This window comes from Ambystoma mexicanum, chromosome 5p, assembly GCF_040938575.1.
Source record: "Ambystoma mexicanum isolate Mex_15411 chromosome 5p, UKY_AmexF1_1, whole genome shotgun sequence".
In the NCBI taxonomy this organism is placed as follows: Eukaryota; Metazoa; Chordata; class Amphibia; order Caudata; family Ambystomatidae; genus Ambystoma; species Ambystoma mexicanum.
The window spans coordinates 742112611-742133441 of NC_090930.1; the positions used below are offsets into that span (position 1 = coordinate 742112611).

Sequence of the window (20831 nt, forward strand, 5' to 3'; positions counted from 1 at the left end):
GAAGCTCTGCTCAACAAGGGTTCCATGGTGTAATGGTTAGCACTTTGGACTTTGAATCCAGCGATCCGAGTTCAAGTCTCGGTGGAACCTCTCTCTTGCTCTAACACACTTTGTCTCCTTGTTGTCTTAAATTATAGGCCAAAGATAGTAATATTCATAAGGTTAGTGGTGTAGGGTATTCATTTTCGCTCTCACTCTCTGGCATAACTTTTCATAAAAATCCACTTTTGTGCCTAGCACCTTAACCTTTATGCATTTTTTTTAAATGTATGAACAGTGAGGTCATTCTGAGTCGATGGGCAGATCTGCATCGGAAACATACATAAAAGATTTGAAATTTTCAAACTTAACTCAATGTTAAGAAACATGCTCAATCTGTGACCCAATGGATTCTCTTTTTACTTGAAGATGCAGCAACAACATTAATAATACCATTTTGGGAAAAGCAGCTCTATTGTATCGCCATTCTCTTTCAAAATTGTTAAAGGGTTAATCCTATGAAAAGCGACCACATTCAGAATCAATGATATTAATCAAGCGTCTTAACAGTCTTTACATGTTTGTAAAATGAAGGTATCAGTTTGAGATGAAAAATAGAACGAGGAACACACTTTTCTTAATTCACAAAAGGCCTGAGGTGTATAAATACTGTTTGTACCGACCAAGGGCCCATTCGTGAATGTACTTACTTTAGTTGGATCATACCTTTCTTCAAAGAAGACATCCACAATAAACGATAAGGGAAAGGTTCGACTGATGGTAAACTCTTACAGAGATTTGAATGCAAATTATTGGATTCAACCTCCAGGGTGCTACCATTACACCATGGGTCTTTCACACCACAGAAAGTGGTGGGTTTCATTGTGGCTAAAGAGCGTCATCCATGGCAAATCTTTCTTTTTTCAAATGCACCCAGGGAATAATGCTATGAAAGTGGGCGACACAGCAGCGTCATTGCTATTAAAACAAGACACTGAGAGGAAAACAAACACAGTAATTCCCAAGGTCCCACCGAGATTTGAACTCGGATCGCTGGATTCAGAGTCCAGAGTGCTAACCATTACACCATGGAACCTACATACTTAGTGACATGATGAACGTCATTGCAGCAAAAAAAGAGCCTTTTAGAGAATGTATGCAATATTCTTTTATCTTATGCCTCCAGAGGAAGAATCCTATCCAAATGAGCTGTAAAGCAAAGAGTTTGCTATTGCGCAACAACCAACTAAACAGTTCCACATTTGCATAATATCCGTGGGCTAGGAATATGAGTTTGTTAAAATGATGCATGAGATCTCGATTCTCATTTCTGTTACAACTCTGTCAGGTTGCACCAGCAAGGGGCCCATGGTGTAATGGTTAGCAAAGAACATTACTGAAGGGCCCCTCGGCCAGCCAGAAAGCCAAAATGGAGAGAACGGGCATGAACTGGTTGTGAATGAGCTTCAAAATGCGTTCACAGGTAATTGAACTGGTGATCTCCTCAGTTTATACACCTGGAACTCCTGTCAATAGCAACAGTCGGCAGCTGGGTTGCCAGACATTTCGTCGAAAAAAATTTGTCGACAGGACAATTGGTCGAAACCATTTGGTCGAAAACCAAATGGTCGAATTGCTTTGTTTTTTATTTTCAATTTTTTTTTTGGGGGGGGGGTTTGGGGGGGGTCCCCCCAACCCCCTTTTTTTCTAAAAACCCCTTTTTTTCCCTAAACTACAACCTAAAAAATATATATATAAATAAATTAAAAAATCGACCATTTGGCTTTCGACCAAATTACGTCGACCAAATGTCTTTCGACCAAATGTCTTTCGACGAAATGTCCGGACAGCGCCAGCTGGTCTGTGTCAGTAATGGCAATTTGATTTTGCCATTTTCACAACTCCCTAATAAATGAACAAAATGTTCCATTTGTAGGCACAGTTACATGCTATGGTATGTATACCATGCTTAATAACCACCATAGGAGGCTCAGAGCACCATCCGCATTCTTACGTACAAAACATGTAAGGAAATAATCAGATCTTTTGCTCTGCAGGAGTCAGGCTTCTTTAAAGCCTGACAAAGTGGCAGAGTGCCATTGTAAACTGAGGCATGATGAAACCATGCCCAAGAACCCAGGCAGGTTAAACCCTTCCACTCATGCCCCTAGGCCCCGAACGGCCAGGTTTTATAGACAGGGCAGCTGGCATGGATTATGGACACTTTTAACATAGGGTGGTTTTTCAACCTTATCTCCTCTGGGAGCAAAGCGCTGGACAGGGTTTCCTGTACGTTTTTGAGGTTCGCAGGGATCTATGTGTGGATGTTTCTTGGTGTGAAAAGCATGACACCTTTTGGGGTGACACCAGGCTCTTCTGGGAGTTAATTTGCATAATCTCTACTTTCTATTTTATGTGACATGGGCTGCAGTTACATTGTTCTGTTAATAGAGGGCAACACACAGGTCATAGTTCCAAACAGGGGTGCACAGTCTGCTTGCTAGCTTACATTTACAGTTCTATTTGGGATTCACCGCCTTTTCATAAACTGAGTACTCTTCCGGAGTATTTCTAACTTATGTAGGTGTTTTGGGGGTGTTACGTGCCTTTGTATGACTGCTGCAAACCACTTGATATTAGACATTGATTGGAAACGACATAAAAAATCCTGACACATATTGTAAGCGGACATAAAATGACCTATATTAGCTAATATAAGTAAACAGACATCACTCCCCCCTCCCCACAAAAAGGGATGTATGCGTACACAAAAAATAAAAATGAAAAACAAGCAACTACTGCAGTTAAAATCTAAAAATGTAAATTCAGTTACATGATCATGACTCGGAAGGGGAAGTTAAAAAGTAAAAAAACACACGGTAGGAGAGAGGTTAGCTTTGCATGCCATGAGGGAGGAAGAGGTCTTCCAAGCACTGTTGTGTATGTTGGTCAATCCCTCTGAAACGCAAAAGGGATGTGCACATAGAAATCAAAGCAGAGTCATCCAGAGAGACTATTTAATTCTTTTTTTTTCAAATTCTCAAAAGGAAGCTGCTATCAAATTGAACTATTCATCACAGCCACTGCTAGGAAATCTATGTGCATAAAATGACAATACACCCAAAGGAAAACAAAATATAGCTATAACATGTCAGATTACTAAATTCAGAGTCCAGCCTACTAACCATTAGACCATGGAACCTAAATACTTCCGCAAATGCTGAACTTCATTATGCCAAAACAGAGGCAGTCAGAAACAATATTTAATATTGCTTAATCATATGCCTCAAGAGGAAGAATTTGATCTACATGCTCTATAAAGCACAGAGATTGCTATAGCACAACGTCAATCGACAACATCGCTGTGTTTGTATGATATCAGTCAATTGGGACTATGAATCTGTAAAAATTGTAAATGTGCTCTATATTGCCATTTCTGATTCAACGCTCTCAGGTGCATCTTGCAAGGGTTCCATGGTGTAATGGTTAGCACTTTGGACTTTGAATCCAACGATCCGAGTTCAAGTCTCGGTGGGACCGTTATCTTGCTCTTACACTCCATTTTCTAATTTCTCAAATTACAATTCAACAGAGTTAATATTCAGAAGTTCAGTCGACTCTCTCTGCACGACATTACATTTAAATGCACTTTGGTGCCTGATACCAATACAGTGATGCAACTACATATCGTTAATGTACAATCCCTAAGGTCAATCAGAGTGGGCACCCAGATATCTCTCAGAAACATTTTCCACAGATGAATAATGTCCAACCTTAACTCTATGAAAAGAAAAATGTACACACTATGTGCAGTAGATTCTCTGCTCACTGGAACATGCAGAAACAACATTGATGTGAAAAGATTGGAAAAAGCCCTATTTTATTAACATTAAAAAATGTTATACAATTATTTTGGTGAATCATATTCACTTTCACAATCATTCCTATGTTTCAAGCAATTTGATGGTCTTATTAAATGTGTAAAAAATGTAATTCTTTGAGTTGACAAACTGTATGGAGAGCAAACTTTTTATAACTTACAAGAGTTATGAGTTCTAGAAAGTAGTGCATTTACTGATCAAGTGCCCTTGTTTAAATGTACTTACTTTATTTGGATCACACCTTTCTCGAAAGAAGAAATAAACTCTAAATTATCAGGAAACAATTCAACTGATTTTAGGGGCCTCCTGGGCTTTCAATGCAAATCGCTGAGATCAAAAGCCAGTTTAATAGCCATTATACCTTGGAGCTTTGGAGATATGAGAGTGGGCAGTTTCTTTGTGGCAAAAGAGAGTCATCCCCAGAAACTATTAATATTCTTTGGTCAAAGAAGACTGCCATCAAAGTGGGCTGTAAAGCAAAGCTATTGCTGTTATATCTATCTGCAAATGAAAGGCAACTCTAAAAGAGAAGCAGCCCCAAGGTCCCACCGAGACTTGAACTCGGATCGCTGGATTCAGAGTCCAGAGTGCTAACCATTACACCATGGAACCCACATATTCAGTAGCATGATGCACTTCATTCTGGAAAAACAGAGCACATCAGAGAAAATATGTAATATTCCTATATCATTAGACTCCAGAGGAAGAATTTGATCCAAATGAGACATGAAGCCAATACTTTGCGATTGCACAGCATCCAACAGCAACAGTGCTGCTTCGATATAATATCAGTAAACGGTTACTATAGGTCAGTAAAAAATCTTGACTGTGCCCTATATTCTCATTGCCCTTATGAAGCTCTGCTCAACAAGGGTTCCATGGTGTAATGGTTAGCACTTTGGACTTTGAATCCAGCGATCCGAGTTCAAGTCTCGGTGGAACCTCTCTCTTGCTCTAACACACTTTGTCTCCTTGTTGTCTTAAATTATAGGCCAAAGATAGTAATATTCATAAGGTTAGTGGTGTAGGGTATTCATTTTCGCTCTCACTCTCTGGCATAACTTTTCATAAAAATCCACTTTTGTGCCTAGCACCTTAACCTTTATGCATTTTTTTAAATGTATGAACAGTGAGGTCATTCTGAGTCGATGGGCAGATCTGCATCGGAAACATACATAAAAGATTTGAAATTTTCAAACTTAACTCAATGTTAAGAAACATGCTCAATCTGTGACCCAATGGATTCTCTTTTTACTTGAAGATGCAGCAACAACATTAATAATACCATTTTGGGAAAAGCAGCTCTATTGTATCGCCATTCTCTTTCAAAATTGTTAAAGGGTTAATCCTATGAAAAGCGACCACATTCAGAATCAATGATATTAATCAAGCGTCTTAACAGTCTTTACATGTTTGTAAAATGAAGGTATCAGTTTGAGATGAAAAATAGAACGAAGAACACACTTTTCTTAATTCACAAAAGGCCTGAGGTGTATAAATACTGTTTGTACCGACCAAGGGCCCATTCGTGAATGTACTTACTTTAGTTGGATCATACCTTTCTTCAAAGAAGACATCCACAATAAACGATAAGGGAAAGGTTCGACTGATGGTAAACTCTTACAGAGATTTGAATGCAAATTATTGGATTCAACCTCCAGGGTGCTACCATTACACCATGGGTCTTTCACACCACAGAAAGTGGTGGGTTTCATTGTGGCTAAAGAGCGTCACCCATGGAAAATCTTTCTTTTTTCAAATGCACCCAGGGAATAATGCTATGAAAGTGGGCGACACAGCAGCGTCATTGCTATTAAAACAAGACACTGAGAGGAAAACAAATACAGTAATTCCCAAGGTCCCACCGAAATTTGAACTCGGATCGCAGGATTCAGAGTCCAGAGTGCTAACCATTACACCATGGAACCTACATACTTAATGACATGATGAACGTCATTGCAGCAAAAATAGAGCCTTTTAGAGAATGTATGCAATATTCTTTTATCTTATGCCTCCAGAGGAAGAATCCTATCCAAATGAGCTGTAAAGCAAAGAGTTTGCTATTGCGCAACAACCAACTAAACAGTTCCACATTTGCATAATATCCGTGGGCTAGGAATATGAGTTTGTTAAAATGATGCATGAGATCTCGATTCTCATTTCTGTTACAACTCTGTCAGGTTGCACCAGCAAGGGGCCCATGGTGTAATGGTTAGCAAAGAACATTACTGAAGGGCCCCTCGGCCAGCCAGAAAGCCAAAATGGAGAGAACGGGCATGAACTGGTTGTGAATGCGCTTCAAAATGCGTTCACAGGTAATTGAACTGGTGATCTCCTCAGTTTATACACCTGGAACTCCTGTCAATAGCAACAGTCGGCAGCTGGGTTGCCAGACATTTCGTCGAAAAAAATTTGTCGACAGGACAATTGGTCGAAACCATTTGGTCGAAAACCAAATGGTCGAATTGCTTTGTTTTTTATTTTCACATTTTTTTTTGGGGGGGGGGGCTTGGGGGGGTCCCCCCAAACCCCTTTTTTTCTAAAAACCCCTTTTTTTCCCTAAACTACAACCTAAAAAATATATATATAAATAAATAAAAAAATCAACCATTTGGCTTTCGACCAAATTACGTCGACCAAATGTCTTTCGACCAAATGTCTTTCGACGAAATGTCCGGACAGCGCCAGCTGGTCTGTGTCAGTAATGGCAATTTGATTTTGCCATTTTCACAACTCCCTAATAAATGAACAAAATGTTCCATTTGTAGGCACAGTTACATGCTATGGTATGTATACCATGCTTAATAACCACCATAGGAGGCTCAGAGCACCATCCGCATTCTTACGTACAAAACATGTAAGGAAATAATCAGATCTTTTGCTCTGCAGGAGTCAGGCTTCTTTAAAGCCTGACAAAGTGGCAGAGTGCCATTGTAAACTGAGGCATGATGAAACCATGCCCAAGAACCCAGGCAGGTTAAACCCTTCCACTCATGCCCCTAGGCCCCGAACGGCCAGGTTTTATAGACAGGGCAGCTGGCATGGATTATGGACACTTTTAACATAGGGTGGTTTTTCAACCTTATCTCCTCTGGGAGCAAAGCGCTGGACAGGGTTTCCTGTACGTTTTTGAGGTTCGCAGGGATCTATGTGTGGATGTTTCTTGGTGTGAAAAGCATGACACATTTTGGGGTGACACCAGGCTCTTCTGGGAGTTAATTTGCATAATCTCTACTTTCTATTTTATGTGACATGGGCTGCAGTTACATTGTTCTGTTAATAGAGGGCAACACACAGGTCATAGTTCCAAACAGGGGTGCACAGTCTGCTTGCTAGCTTACATTTACAGTTCTATTTGGGATTCACCGCCTTTTCATAAACTGAGTACTCTTCCGGAGTATTTCTAACTTATGTAGGTGTTTTGGGGGTGTTACGTGCCTTTGTATGACTGCTGCAAACCACTTGATATTAGACATTGATTGGAAACGACATAAAAAATCCTGACACATATTGTAAGCGGACATAAAATGACCTATATTAGCTAATATAAGTAAACAGACATCACTCCCCCCTCCCCACAAAAAGGGATGTATGCGTACACAAAAAATAAAAATGAAAAACAAGCAACTACTGCAGTTAAAATCTAAAAATGTAAATTCAGTTACATGATCATGACTCGGAAGGGGAAGTTAAAAAGTAAAAAAACACACGGTAGGAGAGAGGTTAGCTTTACATGCCATGAGGGAGGAAGAGGTCTTCCAAGCACTGTTGTGTATGTTGGTCAATCCCTCTGAAACGCAAAAGGGATGTGCACATAGAAATCAAAGCAGAGTCATCCAGAGAGACTATTTAATTCTTTTTTTTTCAAATTCTCAAAAGGAAGCTGCTATCAAATTGAACTATTCATCACTGCCACTGCTAGGAAATCTATGTGCATAAAATGACAATACACCCAAAGGAAAACAAAATATAGCTATAACATGTCAGATTACTAAATTCAGAGTCCAGCCTACTAACCATTAGACCATGGAACCTAAATACTTCCGCAAATGCTGAACTTCATTATGCCAAAACAGAGGCAGTCAGAAACAATATTTAATATTGCTTAATCATATGCCTCAAGAGGAAGAATTTGATCTACATGCTCTATAAAGCACAGAGATTGCTATAGCACAACGTCAATCGACAACATCGCTGTGTTTGTATGATATCAGTCAATTGGGACTATGAATCTGTAAAAATTGTAAATGTGCTCTATATTGCCATTTCTGATTCAACGCTCTCAGGTGCATCTTGCAAGGGTTCCATGGTGTAATGGTTAGCACTTTGGACTTTGAATCCAACGATCCGAGTTCAAGTCTCGGTGGGACCGTTATCTTGCTCTTACACTCCATTTTCTAATTTCTCAAATTACAATTCAACAGAGTTAATATTCAGAAGTTCAGTCGACTCTCTCTGCACGACATTACATTTAAATGCACTTTGGTGCCTGATACCAATACAGTGATGCAACTACATATCGTTAATGTACAATCCCTAAGGTCAATCAGAGTGGGCACCCAGATATCTCTCAGAAACATTTTCCACAGATGAATAATGTCCAACCTTAACTCTATGAAAAGAAAAATGTACACACTATGTGCAGTAGATTCTCTGCTCACTGGAACATGCAGAAACAACATTGATGTGAAAAGATTGGAAAAAGCCCTATTTTATTAACATTAAAAAATGTTATACAATTATTTTGGTGAATCATATTCACTTTCACAATCATTCCTATGTTTCAAGCAATTTGATGGTCTTATTAAATGTGTAAAAAATGTAATTCTTTGAGTTGACAAACTGTATGGAGAGCAAACTTTTTATAACTTACAAGAGTTATGAGTTCTAGAAAGTAGTGCATTTACTGATCAAGTGCCCTTGTTTAAATGTACTTACTTTATTTGGATCACACCTTTCTCGAAAGAAGAAATAAACTCTAAATTATCAGGAAACAATTCAACTGATTTTAGGGGCCTCCTGGGCTTTCAATGCAAATCGCTGAGATCAAAAGCCAGTTTAATAGCCATTATACCTTGGAGCTTTGGAGATATGAGAGTGGGCAGTTTCTTTGTGGCAAAAGAGAGTCATCCCCAGAAACTATTAATATTCTTTGGTCAAAGAAGACTGCCATCAAAGTGGGCTGTAAAGCAAAGCTATTGCTGTTATATCTATCTGCAAATGAAAGGCAACTCTAAAAGAGAAGCAGCCCCAAGGTCCCACCGAGACTTGAACTCGGATCGCTGGATTCAGAGTCCAGAGTGCTAACCATTACACCATGGAACCCACATATTCAGTAGCATGATGCACTTCATTCTGGAAAAACAGAGCACATCAGAGAAAATATGTAATATTCCTATATCATTAGACTCCAGAGGAAGAATTTGATCCAAATGAGACATGAAGCCAATACTTTGCGATTGCACAGCATCCAACAGCAACAGTGCTGCTTCGATATAATATCAGTAAACGGTTACTATAGGTCAGTAAAAAATCTTGACTGTGCCCTATATTCTCATTGCCCTTATGAAGCTCTGCTCAACAAGGGTTCCATGGTGTAATGGTTAGCACTTTGGACTTTGAATCCAGCGATCCGAGTTCAAGTCTCGGTGGAACCTCTCTCTTGCTCTAACACACTTTGTCTCCTTGTTGTCTTAAATTATAGGCCAAAGATAGTAATATTCATAAGGTTAGTGGTGTAGGGTATTCATTTTCGCTCTCACTCTCTGGCATAACTTTTCATAAAAATCCACTTTTGTGCCTAGCACCTTAACCTTTATGCATTTTTTTAAATGTATGAACAGTGAGGTCATTCTGAGTCGATGGGCAGATCTGCATCGGAAACATACATAAAAGATTTGAAATTTTCAAACTTAACTCAATGTTAAGAAACATGCTCAATCTGTGACCCAATGGATTCTCTTTTTACTTGAAGATGCAGCAACAACATTAATAATACCATTTTGGGAAAAGCAGCTCTATTGTATCGCCATTCTCTTTCAAAATTGTTAAAGGGTTAATCCTATGAAAAGCGACCACATTCAGAATCAATGATATTAATCAAGCGTCTTAACAGTCTTTACATGTTTGTAAAATGAAGGTATCAGTTTGAGATGAAAAATAGAACGAAGAACACACTTTTCTTAATTCACAAAAGGCCTGAGGTGTATAAATACTGTTTGTACCGACCAAGGGCCCATTCGTGAATGTACTTACTTTAGTTGGATCATACCTTTCTTCAAAGAAGACATCCACAATAAACGATAAGGGAAAGGTTCGACTGATGGTAAACTCTTACAGAGATTTGAATGCAAATTATTGGATTCAACCTCCAGGGTGCTACCATTACACCATGGGTCTTTCACACCACAGAAAGTGGTGGGTTTCATTGTGGCTAAAGAGCGTCATCCATGGAAAATCTTTCTTTTTTCAAATGCACCCAGGGAATAATGCTATGAAAGTGGGCGACACAGCAGCGTCATTGCTATTAAAACAAGACACTGAGAGGAAAACAAATACAGTAATTCCCAAGGTCCCACCGAAATTTGAACTCGGATCGCAGGATTCAGAGTCCAGAGTGCTAACCATTACACCATGGAACCTACATACTTAGTGACATGATGAACGTCATTGCAGCAAAAATAGAGCCTTTTAGAGAATGTATGCAATATTCTTTTATCTTATGCCTCCAGAGGAAGAATCCTATCCAAATGAGCTGTAAAGCAAAGAGTTTGCTATTGCGCAACAACCAACTAAACAGTTCCACATTTGCATAATATCCGTGGGCTAGGAATATGAGTTTGTTAAAATGATGCATGAGATCTCGATTCTCATTTCTGTTACAACTCTGTCAGGTTGCACCAGCAAGGGGCCCATGGTGTAATGGTTAGCAAAGAACATTACTGAAGGGCCCCTCGGCCAGCCAGAAAGCCAAAATGGAGAGAACGGGCATGAACTGGTTGTGAATGAGCTTCAAAATGCGTTCACAGGTAATTGAACTGGTGATCTCCTCAGTTTATACACCTGGAACTCCTGTCAATAGCAACAGTCGGCAGCTGGGTTGCCAGACATTTCGTCGAAAAAAATTTGTCGACAGGACAATTGGTCGAAACCATTTGGTCGAAAACCAAATGGTCGAATTGCTTTGTTTTTTATTTTCACATTTTTTTTTGGGGGGGGGGGCTTGGGGGGGTCCCCCCAAACCCCTTTTTTTCTAAAAACCCCTTTTTTTCCCTAAACTACAACCTAAAAAATATATATATAAATAAATAAAAAAATCAACCATTTGGCTTTCGACCAAATTACGTCGACCAAATGTCTTTCGACCAAATGTCTTTCGACGAAATGTCCGGACAGCGCCAGCTGGTCTGTGTCAGTAATGGCAATTTGATTTTGCCATTTTCACAACTCCCTAATAAATGAACAAAATGTTCCATTTGTAGGCACAGTTACATGCTATGGTATGTATACCATGCTTAATAACCACCATAGGAGGCTCAGAGCACCATCCGCATTCTTACGTACAAAACATGTAAGGAAATAATCAGATCTTTTGCTCTGCAGGAGTCAGGCTTCTTTAAAGCCTGACAAAGTGGCAGAGTGCCATTGTAAACTGAGGCATGATGAAACCATGCCCAAGAACCCAGGCAGGTTAAACCCTTCCACTCATGCCCCTAGGCCCCGAACGGCCAGGTTTTATAGACAGGGCAGCTGGCATGGATTATGGACACTTTTAACATAGGGTGGTTTTTCAACCTTATCTCCTCTGGGAGCAAAGCGCTGGACAGGGTTTCCTGTACGTTTTTGAGGTTCGCAGGGATCTATGTGTGGATGTTTCTTGGTGTGAAAAGCATGACACATTTTGGGGTGACACCAGGCTCTTCTGGGAGTTAATTTGCATAATCTCTACTTTCTATTTTATGTGACATGGGCTGCAGTTACATTGTTCTGTTAATAGAGGGCAACACACAGGTCATAGTTCCAAACAGGGGTGCACAGTCTGCTTGCTAGCTTACATTTACAGTTCTATTTGGGATTCACCGCCTTTTCATAAACTGAGTACTCTTCCGGAGTATTTCTAACTTATGTAGGTGTTTTGGGGGTGTTACGTGCCTTTGTATGACTGCTGCAAACCACTTGATATTAGACATTGATTGGAAACGACATAAAAAATCCTGACACATATTGTAAGCGGACATAAAATGACCTATATTAGCTAATATAAGTAAACAGACATCACTCCCCCCTCCCCACAAAAAGGGATGTATGCGTACACAAAAAATAAAAATGAAAAACAAGCAACTACTGCAGTTAAAATCTAAAAATGTAAATTCAGTTACGTGATCATGACTCGGAAGGGGAAGTTAAAAAGTAAAAAAACACACGGTAGGAGAGAGGTTAGCTTTACATGCCATGAGGGAGGAAGAGGTCTTCCAAGCACTGTTGTGTATGTTGGTCAATCCCTCTGAAACGCAAAAGGGATGTGCACATAGAAATCAAAGCAGAGTCATCCAGAGAGACTATTTAATTCTTTTTTTTTCAAATTCTCAAAAGGAAGCTGCTATCAAATTGAACTATTCATCACAGCCACTGCTAGGAAATCTATGTGCATAAAATGACAATACACCCAAAGGAAAACAAAATATAGCTATAACATGTCAGATTACTAAATTCAGAGTCCAGCCTACTAACCATTAGACCATGGAACCTAAATACTTCCGCAAATGCTGAACTTCATTATGCCAAAACAGAGGCAGTCAGAAACAATATTTAATATTGCTTAATCATATGCCTCAAGAGGAAGAATTTGATCTACATGCTCTATAAAGCACAGAGATTGCTATAGCACAACGTCAATCGACAACATCGCTGTGTTTGTATGATATCAGTCAATTGGGACTATGAATCTGTAAAAATTGTAAATGTGCTCTATATTGCCATTTCTGATTCAACGCTCTCAGGTGCATCTCGCAAGGGTTCCATGGTGTAATGGTTAGCACTTTGGACTTTGAATCCAACGATCCGAGTTCAAGTCTCGGTGGGACCGTTATCTTGCTCTTACACTCCATTTTCTAATTTCTCAAATTACAATTCAACAGAGTTAATATTCAGAAGTTCAGTCGACTCTCTCTGCACGACATTACATTTAAATGCACTTTGGTGCCTGATACCAATACAGTGATGCAACTACATATCGTTAATGTACAATCCCTAAGGTCAATCAGAGTGGGCACCCAGATATCTCTCAGAAACATTTTCCACAGATGAATAATGTCCAACCTTAACTCTATGAAAAGAAAAATGTACACACTATGTGCAGTAGATTCTCTGCTCACTGGAACATGCAGAAACAACATTGATGTGAAAAGATTGGAAAAAGCCCTATTTTATTAACATTAAAAAATGTTATACAATTATTTTGGTGAATCATATTCACTTTCACAATCATTCCTATGTTTCAAGCAATTTGATGGTCTTATTAAATGTGTAAAAAATGTAATTCTTTGAGTTGACAAACTGTATGGAGAGCAAACTTTTTATAACTTACAAGAGTTATGAGTTCTAGAAAGTAGTGCATTTACTGATCAAGTGCCCTTGTTTAAATGTACTTACTTTATTTGGATCACACCTTTCTCGAAAGAAGAAATAAACTCTAAATTATCAGGAAACAATTCAACTGATTTTAGGGGCCTCCTGGGCTTTCAATGCAAATCGCTGAGATCAAAAGCCAGTTTAATAGCCATTATACCTTGGAGCTTTGGAGATATGAGAGTGGGCAGTTTCTTTGTGGCAAAAGAGAGTCATCCCCAGAAACTATTAATATTCTTTGGTCAAAGAAGACTGCCATCAAAGTGGGCTGTAAAGCAAAGCTATTGCTGTTATATCTATCTGCAAATGAAAGGCAACTCTAAAAGAGAAGCAGCCCCAAGGTCCCACCGAGACTTGAACTCGGATCGCTGGATTCAGAGTCCAGAGTGCTAACCATTACACCATGGAACCCACATATTCAGTAGCATGATGCACTTCATTCTGGAAAAACAGAGCACATCAGAGAAAATATGTAATATTCCTATATCATTAGACTCCAGAGGAAGAATTTGATCCAAATGAGACATGAAGCCAATACTTTGCGATTGCACAGCATCCAACAGCAACAGTGCTGCTTCGATATAATATCAGTAAACGGTTACTATAGGTCAGTAAAAATCTTGACTGTGCCCTATATTCTCATTGCCCTTATGAAGCTCTGCTCAACAAGGGTTCCATGGTGTAATGGTTAGCACTTTGGACTTTGAATCCAGCGATCCGAGTTCAAGTCTCGGTGGAACCTCTCTCTTGCTCTAACACACTTTGTCTCCTTGTTGTCTTAAATTATAGGCCAAAGATAGTAATATTCATAAGGTTAGTGGTGTAGGGTATTCATTTTCGCTCTCACTCTCTGGCATAAATTTTCATAAAAATCCACTTTTGTGCCTAGCACCTTAACCTTTATGCATTTTTTTTAAATGTATGAACAGTGAGGTCATTCTGAGTCGATGGGCAGATCTGCATCGGAAACATACATAAAAGATTTGAAATTTTCAAACTTAACTCAATGTTAAGAAACATGCTCAATCTGTGACCCAATGGATTCTCTTTTTACTTGAAGATGCAGCAACAACATTAATAATACCATTTTGGGAAAAGCAGCTCTATTGTATCGCCATTCTCTTTCAAAATTGTTAAAGGGTTAATCCTATGAAAAGCGACCACATTCAGAATCAATGATATTAATCAAGCGTCTTAACAGTCTTTACATGTTTGTAAAATGAAGGTATCAGTTTGAGATGAAAAATAGAACGAGGAACACACTTTTCTTAATTCACAAAAGGCCTGAGGTGTATAAATACTGTTTGTACCGACCAAGGGCCCATTCGTGAATGTACTTACTTTAGTTGGATCATACCTTTCTTCAAAGAAGACATCCACAATAAACGATAAGGGAAAGGTTCGACTGATGGTAAACTCTTACAGAGATTTGAATGCAAATTATTGGATTCAACCTCCAGGGTGCTACCATTACACCATGGGTCTTTCACACCACAGAAAGTGGTGGGTTTCATTGTGGCTAAAGAGCGTCATCCATGGAAAATCTTTCTTTTTTCAAATGCACCCAGGGAATAATGCTATGAAAGTGGGCGACACAGCAGCGTCATTGCTATTAAAACAAGACACTGAGAGGAAAACAAACACAGTAATTCCCAAGGTCCCACCGAGATTTGAACTCGGATCGCTGGATTCAGAGTCCAGAGTGCTAACCATTACACCATGGAACCTACATACTTAGTGACATGATGAACGTCATTGCAGCAAAAAAAGAGCCTTTTAGAGAATGTATGCAATATTCTTTTATCTTATGCCTCCAGAGGAAGAATCCTATCCAAATGAGCTGTAAAGCAAAGAGTTTGCTATTGCGCAACAACCAACTAAACAGTTCCACATTTGCATAATATCCGTGGGCTAGGAATATGAGTTTGTTAAAATGATGCATGAGATCTCGATTCTCATTTCTGTTACAACTCTGTCAGGTTGCACCAGCAAGGGGCCCATGGTGTAATGGTTAGCAAAGAACATTACTGAAGGGCCCCTCGGCCAGCCAGAAAGCCAAAATGGAGAGAACGGGCATGAACTGGTTGTGAATGAGCTTCAAAATGCGTTCACAGGTAATTGAACTGGTGATCTCCTCAGTTTATACACCTGGAACTCCTGTCAATAGCAACAGTCGGCAGCTGGGTTGCCAGACATTTCGTCGAAAAAAATTTGTCGACAGGACAATTGGTCGAAACCATTTGGTCGAAAACCAAATGGTCGAATTGCTTTGTTTTTTATTTTCAAATTTTTTTTTGGGGGGGGGTTTGGGGGGGGTCCCCCCAACCCCCTTTTTTTCTAAAAACCCCTTTTTTTCCCTAAACTACAACCTAAAAAATATATATATAAATAAATTAAAAAATCGACCATTTGGCTTTCGACCAAATTACGTCGACCAAATGTCTTTCGACCAAATGTCTTTCGACGAAATGTCCGGACAGCGCCAGCTGGTCTGTGTCAGTAATGGCAATTTGATTTTGCCATTTTCACAACTCCCTAATAAATGAACAAAATGTTCCATTTGTAGGCACAGTTACATGCTATGGTATGTATACCATGCTTAATAACCACCATAGGAGGCTCAGAGCACCATCCGCATTCTTACGTACAAAACATGTAAGGAAATAATCAGATCTTTTGCTCTGCAGGAGTCAGGCTTCTTTAAAGCCTGACAAAGTGGCAGAGTGCCATTGTAAACTGAGGCATGATGAAACCATGCCCAAGAACCCAGGCAGGTTAAACCCTTCCACTCATGCCCCTAGGCCCCGAACGGCCAGGTTTTATAGACAGGGCAGCTGGCATGGATTATGGACACTTTTAACATAGGGTGGTTTTTCAACCTTATCTCCTCTGGGAGCAAAGCGCTGGACAGGGTTTCCTGTACGTTTTTGAGGTTCGCAGGGATCTATGTGTGGATGTTTCTTGGTGTGAAAAGCATGACACCTTTTGGGGTGACACCAGGCTCTTCTGGGAGTTAATTTGCATAATCTCTACTTTCTATTTTATGTGACATGGGCTGCAGTTACATTGTTCTGTTAATAGAGGGCAACACACAGGTCATAGTTCCAAACAGGGGTGCACAGTCTGCTTGCTAGCTTACATTTACAGTTCTATTTGGGATTCACCGCCTTTTCATAAACTGAGTACTCTTCCGGAGTATTTCTAACTTATGTAGGTGTTTTGGGGGTGTTACGTGCCTTTGTATGACTGCTGCAAACCACTTGATATTAGACATTGATTGGAAACGACATAAAAAATCCTGACACATATTGTAAGCGGACATAAAATGACCTATATTAGCTAATATAAGTAAACAGACATCACTCCCCCCTCCCCACAAAAAGGGATGTATGCGTACACAAAAAATAAAAATGAAAAACAAGCAACTACTGCAGTTAAAATCTAAAAATGTAAATTCAGTTACATGATCATGACTCGGAAGGGGAAGTTAAAAAGTAAAAAAACACACGGTAGGAGAGAGGTTAGCTTTACATGCCATGAGGGAGGAAGAGGTCTTCCAAGCACTGTTGTGTATGTTGGTCAATCCCTCTGAAACGCAAAAGGGATGTGCACATAGAAATCAAAGCAGAGTCATCCAGAGAGACTATTTAATTCTTTTTTTTTCAAATTCTCAAAAGGAAGCTGCTATCAAATTGAACTATTCATCACAGCCACTGCTAGGAAATCTATGTGCATAAAATGACAATACACCCAAAGGAAAACAAAATATAGCTATAACATGTCAGATTACTAAATTCAGAGTCCAGCCTACTAACCATTAGACCATGGAACCTAAATACTTCCGCAAATGCTGAAATTCATTATGCCAAAACAGAGGCAGTCAGAAACAATATTTAATATTGCTTAATCATATGCCTCAAGAGGAAGAATTTGATCTACATGCTCTATAAAGCACAGAGATTGCTATAGCACAACGTCAATCGACAACATCACTGTGTTTGTATGATATCAGTCAATTGGGACTATGAATCTGTAAAAATTGTAAATGTGCTCTATATTGCCATTTCTGATTCAACGCTCTCAGGTGCATCTTGCAAGGGTTCCATGGTGTAATGGTTAGCACTTTGGACTTTGAATCCAACGATCCGAGTTCAAGTCTCGGTGGGACCGTTATCTTGCTCTTACACTCCATTTTCTAATTTCTCAAATTACAATTCAACAGAGTTAATATTCAGAAGTTCAGTCGACTCTCTCTGCACGACATTACATTTAAATGCACTTTGGTGCCTGATACCAATACAGTGATGCAACTACATATCGTTAATGTACAATCCCTAAGGTCAATCAGAGTGGGCACCCAGATATCTCTCAGAAACATTTTCCACAGATGAATAATGTCCAACCTTAACTCTATGAAAAGAAAAATGTACACACTATGTGCAGTAGATTCTCTGCTCACTGGAACATGCAGAAACAACATTGATGTGAAAAGATTGGAAAAAGCCCTATTTTATTAACATTAAAAAATGTTATACAATTATTTTGGTGAATCATATTCACTTTCACAATCATTCCTATGTTTCAAGCAATTTGATGGTCTTATTAAATGTGTAAAAAATGTAATTCTTTGAGTTGACAAACTGTATGGAGAGCAAACTTTTTATAACTTACAAGAGTTATGAGTTCTAGAAAGTAGTGCATTTACTGATCAAGTGCCCTTGTTTAAATGTACTTACTTTATTTGGATCACACCTTTCTCGAAAGAAGAAATAAACTCTAAATTATCAGGAAACAATTCAACTGATTTTAGGGGCCTCCTGGGCTTTCAATGCAAATCGCTGAGATCAAAAGCCAGTTTAATAGCCATTATACCTTGGAGCTTTGGAGATATGAGAGTGGGCAGTTTCTTTGTGGCAAAAGAGAGTCATCCCCAGAAACTATTAATATTCTTTGGTCAAAGAAGACTGCCATCAAAGTGGGCTGTAAAGCAAAGCTATTGCTGTTATATCTATCTGCAAATGAAAGGCAACTCTAAAAGAGAAGCAGCCCCAAGGTCCCACCGAGACTTGAACTCGGATCGCTGGATTCAGAGTCCAGAGTGCTAACCATTACACCATGGAACCCACATATTCAGTAGCATGATGCACTTCATTCTGGAAAAACAGAGCACATCAGAGAAAATATGTAATATTCCTATATCATTAGACTCCAGAGGAAGAATTTGATCCAAATGAGACATGAAGCCAATACTTTGCGATTGCACAGCATCCAACAGCAACAGTGCTGCTTCGATATAATATCAGTAAACGGTTACTATAGGTCAGTAAAAAATCTTGACTGTGCCCTATATTCTCATTGCCCTTATGAAGCTCTGCTCAACAAGGGTTCCATGGTGTAATGGTTAGCACTTTGGACTTTGAATCCAGCGATCCGAGTTCAAGTCTCGGTGGAACCTCTCTCTTGCTCTAACACACTTTGTCTCCTTGTTGTCTTAAATTATAGGCCAAAGATAGTAATATTCATAAGGTTAGTGGTGTAGGGTATTCATTTTCGCTCTCACTCTCTGGCATAACTTTTCATGAAAATCCACTTTTGTGCCTAGCACCTTAACCTTTATGCATTTTTTTAAATGTATGAACAGTGAGGTCATTCTGAGTCGATGGGCAGATCTGCATCGGAAACATACATAAAAGATTTGAAATTTTCAAACTTAACTCAATGTTAAGAAACATGCTCAATCTGTGACCCAATGGATTCTCTTTTTACTTGAAGATGCAGCAACAACATTAATAATACCATTTTGGGAAAAGCAGCTCTATTGTATCGCCATTCTCTTTCAAAATTGTTAAAGGGTTAATCCTATGAAAAGCGACCACATTCAGAATCAATGATATTAATCAAGCGTCTTAACAGTCTTTACATGTTTGTAAAATGAAGGTATCAGTTTGAGATGAAAAATAGAACGAAGAACACACTTTTCTTAATTCACAAAAGGCCTGAGGTGTATAAATACTGTTTGTACCGACCAAGGGCCCATTCGTGAATGTACTTACTTTAGTTGGATCATACCTTTCTTCAAAGAAGACATCCACAATAAACGATAAGGGAAAGGTTCGACTGATGGTAAACTCTTACAGAGATTTGAATGCAAATTATTGGATTCAACCTCCAGGGTGCTACCATTACACCATGGGTCTTTCACACCACAGAAAGTGGTGGGTTTCATTGTGGCTAAAGAGCGTCATCCATGGAAAATCTTTCTTTTTTCAAATGCACCCAGGGAATAATGCTATGAAAGTGGGCGACACAGCAGCGTCATTGCTATTAAAACAAGACACTGAGAGGAAAACAAATACAGTAATTCCCAAGGTCCCACCGAAATTTGAACTCGGATCGCAGGATTCAGAGTCCAGAGTGCTAACCATTACACCATGGAACCTACATACTTAGTGACATGATGAACGTCATTGCAGCAAAAATAGAGCCTTTTAGAGAATGTATGCAATATTCTTTTATCTTATGCCTCCAGAGGAAGAATCCTATCCAAATGAGCTGTAAAGCAAAGAGTTTGCTATTGCGCAACAACCAACTAAACAGTTCCACATTTGCATAATATCCGTGGGCTAGGAATATGAGTTTGTTAAAATGATGCATGAGATCTCGATTCTCATTTCTGTTACAACTCTGTCAGGTTGCACCAGCAAGGGGCCCATGGTGTAATGGTTAGCAAAGAACATTACAGAAGGGCCCCTCGGCCAGCCAGAAAGCCAAAATGGAGAGAACGGGCATGAACTGGTTGTGAATGAGCTTCAAAATGCGTTCACAGGTAATTGAACTGGTGATCTCCTCAGTTTATACACCTGGAACTCCTGTCAATAGCAACAGTCGGCAGCTGGGTTGCCAGACATTTCGTCGAAAAAAATTTGTCGACAGGACAATTGGTCGAAACCATTTGGTCGAAAACCAAATGGTCGAATTGCTTTGTTTTTTATTTTCACATTTTTTTTTGGGGGGGGGGCTTGGGGGGGTCCCCCCAAACCCCTTTTTTTCTAAAAACCCCTTTTTTTCCCTAAACTACAACCTAAAAAATATATATATAAATAAATAAAAAAATCAACCATTTGGCTTTCGACCAAATTACGTCGACCAAATGTCTTTCGACCAAATGTCTTTCGACGAAATGTCCGGACAGCGCCAGCTGGTCTGTGTCAGTAATGGCAATTTGATTTTGCCATTTTCACAACTCCCTAATAAATGAACAAAATGTTCCATTTGTAGGCACAGTTACATGCTATGGTATGTATACCATGCTTAATAACCACCATAGGAGGCTCAGAGCACCAT

The 20831-nt window shown here is 39.3% G+C and overlaps 18 non-coding genes across 18 annotated transcripts; 9 read left to right on the forward strand and 9 right to left on the reverse strand.

The window, feature by feature from the left end:
* Positions 1-18: 18 nt before the first annotated feature.
* Positions 19-90, forward strand: TRNAQ-UUG (transfer RNA glutamine (anticodon UUG)). The gene has a single exon. It is a non-coding gene; the product is annotated as a tRNA-Gln (tRNA).
* Positions 91-1003: 913 nt separating this feature from the next.
* On the reverse strand, positions 1004-1075 carry TRNAQ-CUG (transfer RNA glutamine (anticodon CUG)). Its single transcript has one exon. It is a non-coding gene; the product is annotated as a tRNA-Gln (tRNA).
* Positions 1076-3447: 2372 nt separating this feature from the next.
* On the forward strand, positions 3448-3519 carry TRNAQ-UUG (transfer RNA glutamine (anticodon UUG)). Its single transcript has one exon. It is a non-coding gene; the product is annotated as a tRNA-Gln (tRNA).
* Positions 3520-4400: 881 nt separating this feature from the next.
* TRNAQ-CUG (transfer RNA glutamine (anticodon CUG)) lies at positions 4401-4472 on the reverse strand. Its single transcript has one exon. It is a non-coding gene; the product is annotated as a tRNA-Gln (tRNA).
* A 260-nt stretch (positions 4473-4732) lies between these two features.
* On the forward strand, positions 4733-4804 carry TRNAQ-UUG (transfer RNA glutamine (anticodon UUG)). Its single transcript has one exon. It is a non-coding gene; the product is annotated as a tRNA-Gln (tRNA).
* A 912-nt stretch (positions 4805-5716) lies between these two features.
* Positions 5717-5788, reverse strand: TRNAQ-CUG (transfer RNA glutamine (anticodon CUG)). Its single transcript has one exon. It is a non-coding gene; the product is annotated as a tRNA-Gln (tRNA).
* A 2372-nt stretch (positions 5789-8160) lies between these two features.
* On the forward strand, positions 8161-8232 carry TRNAQ-UUG (transfer RNA glutamine (anticodon UUG)). The gene has a single exon. It is a non-coding gene; the product is annotated as a tRNA-Gln (tRNA).
* Positions 8233-9113: 881 nt separating this feature from the next.
* Positions 9114-9185, reverse strand: TRNAQ-CUG (transfer RNA glutamine (anticodon CUG)). The gene has a single exon. It is a non-coding gene; the product is annotated as a tRNA-Gln (tRNA).
* A 260-nt stretch (positions 9186-9445) lies between these two features.
* TRNAQ-UUG (transfer RNA glutamine (anticodon UUG)) lies at positions 9446-9517 on the forward strand. The gene has a single exon. It is a non-coding gene; the product is annotated as a tRNA-Gln (tRNA).
* Positions 9518-10429: 912 nt separating this feature from the next.
* On the reverse strand, positions 10430-10501 carry TRNAQ-CUG (transfer RNA glutamine (anticodon CUG)). The gene has a single exon. It is a non-coding gene; the product is annotated as a tRNA-Gln (tRNA).
* A 2372-nt stretch (positions 10502-12873) lies between these two features.
* Positions 12874-12945, forward strand: TRNAQ-UUG (transfer RNA glutamine (anticodon UUG)). Its single transcript has one exon. It is a non-coding gene; the product is annotated as a tRNA-Gln (tRNA).
* Positions 12946-13826: 881 nt separating this feature from the next.
* Positions 13827-13898, reverse strand: TRNAQ-CUG (transfer RNA glutamine (anticodon CUG)). Its single transcript has one exon. It is a non-coding gene; the product is annotated as a tRNA-Gln (tRNA).
* A 259-nt stretch (positions 13899-14157) lies between these two features.
* On the forward strand, positions 14158-14229 carry TRNAQ-UUG (transfer RNA glutamine (anticodon UUG)). Its single transcript has one exon. It is a non-coding gene; the product is annotated as a tRNA-Gln (tRNA).
* A 913-nt stretch (positions 14230-15142) lies between these two features.
* Positions 15143-15214, reverse strand: TRNAQ-CUG (transfer RNA glutamine (anticodon CUG)). Its single transcript has one exon. It is a non-coding gene; the product is annotated as a tRNA-Gln (tRNA).
* A 2371-nt stretch (positions 15215-17585) lies between these two features.
* Positions 17586-17657, forward strand: TRNAQ-UUG (transfer RNA glutamine (anticodon UUG)). The gene has a single exon. It is a non-coding gene; the product is annotated as a tRNA-Gln (tRNA).
* Positions 17658-18538: 881 nt separating this feature from the next.
* TRNAQ-CUG (transfer RNA glutamine (anticodon CUG)) lies at positions 18539-18610 on the reverse strand. Its single transcript has one exon. It is a non-coding gene; the product is annotated as a tRNA-Gln (tRNA).
* Positions 18611-18870: 260 nt separating this feature from the next.
* On the forward strand, positions 18871-18942 carry TRNAQ-UUG (transfer RNA glutamine (anticodon UUG)). The gene has a single exon. It is a non-coding gene; the product is annotated as a tRNA-Gln (tRNA).
* A 912-nt stretch (positions 18943-19854) lies between these two features.
* On the reverse strand, positions 19855-19926 carry TRNAQ-CUG (transfer RNA glutamine (anticodon CUG)). The gene has a single exon. It is a non-coding gene; the product is annotated as a tRNA-Gln (tRNA).
* Positions 19927-20831: the final 905 nt, after the last annotated feature.